This window comes from Myotis nattereri (genome assembly GCF_964212035.1).
Source record: "Myotis nattereri genome assembly, chromosome: 16".
NCBI classification, from domain to species: Eukaryota; Metazoa; Chordata; class Mammalia; order Chiroptera; family Vespertilionidae; genus Myotis; species Myotis nattereri.
The window spans coordinates 55075006-55081034 of NC_138091.1; positions in this window are offsets into that span (position 1 = coordinate 55075006).

Genomic DNA, 6029 nt, shown 5'->3' on the forward strand with positions numbered 1-6029 from the left:
GCCGCGGGCGGGGTAAGGGCGGGAGGGACTCCGAGCAGAAACGGAGGGGCGGCGGGGCGGGCTACCGGAGGAGGCTCCCATTCCTCGGGCTGAGGCCATAGAACCCCCGCCTGGCCTCTTTCTGCCACACCTTCTCAGAGACCCCTCCCCCGGGCCCTTCGGGCGCCCCGTCGGAATCTTGATCAGTTTCCAAAGCAAAGCTCTAAGGGTCTCATGGCCCCAGCGGCCTGGGCCGGGGTTCCTCTGACTTGCAAACAACAAACCCCTTCCCAAGTCAGGGTCTCTGGTCCGTCCCGCTTCTCCAGCCCCCGATTCTCTCAGTGGAATATGTTAAAGACATTCCCGCTCCACTCCCAAGTCCCCAAGGATGCTCATCCTAGCAATCCTGGGGAAAGCCGGGTAGGTGGGGGTGGGACCGGGCAGGAGCAAGGTGTGGAGGCGCTGGGGGGCCTGCATCTTCAGCCTGTGGTGCCTGCAAGCCTCCGGGACCTCTCGGAACCTTTCGTTAAAGTTACAGGCACAAAGGAAATTTCAAATTGTATAAACGGTGCGCAGTGAAAAATAACCTCCCCTCCCCCCTGCATTCCCTCCCCGGAGACAGGCGCTATTATTAGTTCCTTGTGGTTATTCTTGCAGATAGTTTGTGGCACACAAACAAGTCATAAACACGTATATTAAATTACCTTTTTAAAAACCCAATGTAAACGTGCTAAACACATGGTTCTGCATTTTAGGGGGAAGGGGGAGGCAAGGAGCAAGTCTTTTTTTAATTCATTTATGTTTCCTATCATGCTAAACCATGTTCCAACAATAAATCATGTATTACTAAAATTACTTTAAATTATTCAAACTTTTATCTACAAAGGTATCTATCTATCTATCTATCTATCTATCTAAAAAGCCAGCTATGACGCCCACTGCCGCCAGCGAACCAGCCGGATCTGGGGGTCGGGTCTGCTGGCCAACCCCCGCTCCCCTCCCCCACCCGTCCCTGTCCCCGATGGGCCCCCACCACCTTGATCAGGGGCAGCGCTGGCCAGCCAGACAGCCATGGCTCCTCCCCCAGACTGCTGGCCCCCAATCGCCCTCCCCACCCCATTTGGGGGCGGGGCCCGCCAGCTAACCTCCCACCGTCTCCTCCTTCTGACAGGCCCGGCCCCATCTGCCCCGATCTGACCTGTGCATAAACTCGTGCCCTGGGCCTCTAGTGTATATATATAAAAGCCTAAGCAGACTGGCGACCAGCTGGTAGCTATAATGTACACTGACCACAAGGGGCAGATGCTCAACACAGGAGCAGAAACCACAGGCATGGAGACATGGAACAGACTGATGAGTCTCAGAGGGAAGAGGGGACGGGGGAGGGTGGGAAGAGATGAACCAAAGATCTTATACGCATACTAGAGGCCCTCGGCCTGAGGCTCTCCGACATCCCCCGAGGGGTCCCAGATTGCAAGAGGGTGCAGGCCAGGCCGAGGGACCCCACTGGTGCACGAATCTCTGCACCGGGCCTCTAGTATCTTTATATGCCTCCTGAGCTTAAAAAAATGAAACATAGTCCTGTGATCTTGAAAGCCCTCCAGGTACTCCTCCCACCCCAGAGGTGACCACAATCTTAAATGTTAGGTTAATCATTCTCATGCTTTTTTTTTTATAATTTTAGCAAATAGCTATGTATCTCCAACCCATACACATGCCTATAACAACTTTTACAGAAGGAAATAAAGCTGTGTGCAGGGCTGAGAGAGCCCCTTGCCCGCAGAGGTTACCAGCTGTATTAATTTTACCAACTGGATGGCCTGACGCGTCCGCTCACGGTCTCCTGCCTGAGAGGGTGGCCATCTCTCTTATAGCTTTTGGCTACATATACATCGTCTTTTGCACATAGGAACCTCCCAGGGCTGCTTTTAGAAGATAACCCATCCCTTCCCCATGGACATGTGTGCGATGACAGTGTTATCATAGATCAACTGGCACGCGGCTCTGATCGTTTTGTATTGGTATAAGATTTCACACCAGCTCCAATACCACTGTCCTCATTAGTACCTCTTTTTTAAAAAATATATATACTTTTCGCCCTAGCCAGTTTGGCTCAGTGGATAGAGCGTTGGCCTGCGGACTGAGGGGTCCTGGGTTCAATTCCAGTCAAGGGCACGTACCGTGTCGCTGGCTCAAACCCCAGTAGGGGGCGTGTAGGAGGCGGCCAATCCATGATTCTCTCTCATCATTGATGTTTCTCTCTCTCTCCCTCTCCCTTCCTCTCTGAAATCAATAAAAATACATTTTGCCCTAGGCCAGTTTGGCTCAGCAGATAGAGCGCCGGCCTGCAGACTCAAGGGTCCTAGGTTTGATTCCGGTCAAGGGCATGTACCTTTGTTGCGGGCACATCCCCAGTGGGGAGTGTGCAGGAGGCGGCTGATCGATGTTTCTCTCTCATCTTTGTTTCTAACTCTCTATCCCTCTCCCTTTCTATAAAAAAATCAATAAAATATATTTTAAAAAAATAATAAAAATACATTAAAAAATATATTTTTAATTGATGTTTTATGGTGCTGGGAGGGGTGGGTGAGCTGTCACGGTTTTACCAGGCCTGAGGGTCCTTTCAGGGTCCCCGTGATCCCTTCCCATCACAGCCACGCTCCGTCATATCCTTGAACTTCCTCTTTGCGCTCGATTTTAAGTGTGTCTGTAGGGTAGAGATCTGGCAGGAAGAGGACTATGTCAAAGGGTGTTGCATCCTCGTGAGCCGACTCGTGGTCAGGCTGTGCCGTGAAACGGTGCCCCTCACTGCCAACAATGACTCAGCGGTCACGGTCACTAGGTTTTCCTCCGATTCCCATTCCCCGGGTCATCTTTGCATCCCGGGAGCCCTCGCGGAGGCCTCCTGCTGGGAATTCTCTGCTCTCGGTTGTGGCTCTGCATAGAAGACTAGACTTCCTCGCTTTGATTATTCATCCATGTGTTGACTCAGCGACTCATCCATTTCACAGCCCAGGGCTCCGAACTGCGCCCTCCACCAGGGGGCCCTCCCATTGTACTTGTTACGGAAAACATCGCCTAACCCAGCGGCCTCTGCCCACCTCCATCTAACCCAGCGGTTCTCAGCCTGTGGGTCACGACCCCTTTGGTGGTTGAACGACCCTTTCACAGGGGTCGCCTAAGACCATCCTGCATATCAGATACTTACATGACGATTCGTAACAGTAGCAACATGACAGTGATGAAGTAGCAACGAAAATAATTTTATGGCTGGGGGTCACAACATGAGGAACTGTGTTTAAAGGGCCAGAAAGTTGAGAACCACTGAACCCGGAGTCCTGAAGAGGACTTCCCCCAGCAGCGACGTTGAGAGCTGGGGAAACGGAGGCAGGAGGCGCTGTCTGGCTGGGTTAGGTCCAGAAAGCCCATGGGTGGTACAGCGAGCCTGCGGTGGTGGCTTCTCCCCGGGACTGTCCGTCTTGGCCTCCGGCGTGCCGAGGGGACGTCCTGGGAAAGGTCCTTAGACGGCTCTTCTCCAGGTGCGGGGAGCAGAAAGGAAAGCAGGTCAGCCCGTTCGGTCTCCGTAGCTGCCAGTCCCGATCCCCACGTGCCCCGAACCTTCCAGACCACGGGCACCGCCATCCAGGAGCAACCCGCGTGGGCCAGCCGCCAGGGAGGCTGGGTCTGGCTGCCAAGTTTCCATCTCAGCTCCTTCTCCAAACCTCCGTGGAGACTGTCCCGCCCCCGCCCCTTGGCAGTGGGACCCCGCCATCTGACCCTGCCCGTGGCTACCCTTTGGCATGGAATTCAGAAGTTTGCAATACCAGTCTCGGCGCTTGTGGGACCACGGGGCGGCCCGGCCCAAAATAGCTGGGAGAGGCAGACCGTGAGGGCTGCCCGCGGTGGGCAAGGCCCAGGGGCCATGCTGGGGGGAGCCTCGAGTCTGACAGACTGGAACAAAGGTCACCTCGTTCCCCAACGATGAGAAAACAGATGTGCTGAAGAGCCGTGATGGCCCAGGGAGGCAGGAGGGATTGGCACATGGGGGGACCCCGTGTGCTCCCCGGGCAGTTCTTCCCCGGAATGTCTCGTCCACCTGGGGGGGCAGTCTGGGGCTCCGGGGGCCCAGGAGCTGGCCCTGTCCTGGGAATATTCAGGCAGCCTTTGGGGATTAGCCCAGAAAGCCTGGTGTGGGAGGCAGAGCTCCAGGAATCCCAGGGTGGGCGTGGCCTGCCCATCTCCGGGAGGCGGGGCCTCGCCTCTGGTTAGCCCCGCCTCTGACCGGTCCAGGGCTGAGAAATCTCCCCAGGCACTGCTGCTGGCTTTGGGCTCCGATTGGAAAATGCTGGGTTTTTGGGGGTTTTTGCGTGTGTGTGTCTGTTTGTTGTTGTTTTTTGTCCTGACTCCTGTCCTGGAGCTGGCCAGGGCTCTGTCCAAGGGGAAGATATCTGCTGAGTGGGGAACATTCGCCCTGGTTTCTGGGGGGACCGATGGCCGGCCATGGACGAGAACCAAGCCGTCCTCGAGACCGCCCCTGGCTGGCCGAATTTCCCATCTTCCTTACTCACACGCTGTTTTTTAAATATGTATGTTTCATTTTTATTGATTTCCGAGAGGAAGGGAGAGGGAGAGAGAGAGAGAGAGAGAGAGAGAGAGAGAGAGAGAGAGAAACATCCATGATGAGAGAGAATCATGGATCGACTGCCTCCTGCACACCCCACACTGGGGATCAAGCCCACAACCCAGGCATGAGCCCTGACCGGGAATCCAACCGTGACCTCCTGGTTCAACCACTGAGCACACACAGTTCTCGGGGAAGTTCAGTCGTTCGCCAGGCCGGGGCTTGTTGAACGGAAAGTGCCTCCTGTTACGCACAGGACAAAGGCCAGCTTATCTGGGTTTTCCTGTGTGACAATCAGCCAGGGACATAAGTGGGGCCAAGCCTCCAGCACGTGCCAGAGATCGTGAGCAGCCTCGAGGCCGCTGACGCAGAAGCAGCGTCTCTGATGGGGACGACCCGGTTCCTCAGTCTTGCCAGAGAGCCCCTGAGCTCCCCAGGTCCCCCAGGACCAGGCAGCTCCCTTGGCTCCCACGGTGGGGGTGGGGCGGCGGCGGCTGGGTCCCGTGGAGCTGCCGCTGGGCTCTCACTGGCTCCCCCCCAGAATCCCCCTCTCCTCCACCTCCCTGCTCCCACGCCTGGTGGATGGCAGGCACCCCACCCCTTTGATGTCTTCCAGGCAGACACGTGGGGAGCAGAGGCGGGAAGGATGTCTCAAGGCGGGGGCGGGGGGGCGGTTGGGGGGGTGAGTCGCAGGCTCTTTGCTTTGTCCTGTGCATCCCAAACCAGTGTCCCAGGGCCTGTGTCCTCTGCCCAGGGGTAGCCAGGGAGAGCAGCCCGCTTGGCGTGAGGAGGAGGCAGAGGGCAGGCACAGCCGCAGGGCAGGCTGGAGGGGACGTGGGAGCAGGTCAGGAAAGAAGCAGAAAATATAAAACTGTAACCGCAGCAGAGTTTTGCTTCTCTGGGCAGATCCCATCTCTTCTCGTGATGCGATCCGATTCCAGAACAAGCCAGCCTGGCTCAGACATGGGGGGTGGGGTGGGAGGGAAGCACCCAGGTACCCCGAGGTAGCTATCGGGCTGTGAGGCAGAGCCAAGGGACTGGCTTAGAAAGAACTTGTGTATTCCGGCTGGTGTGGCTTAGTGGTTGAGCATCGACCTATGAACCAGAAGGTCGCTGGTTTGATTCCTGGTCAGGGCACATGCCTGGGTTTCAGGCTCCATCCCCAGTGCGGGGTGTGCAGGATGGATGGACGGATGGATGAGTCTCTCTCACCATTGATGTTTCTTTCTCTCTCCTCCCCCCTCCTCTCTGAAATCAATAAAAAAATATTTTAAAAAAGAAAGAACTATATAAGAGGGAGGAAAGGTGAGATTCTCCTCTGGCCCCGCTCACGCCGACCTGGATCTGACCAGAGCAACAGACCAGCCCTGTCCAAAGAGGCACATGTGTCTAGACGTGTGCACACAGGCACTTCTGCGCTCTGCTTTGG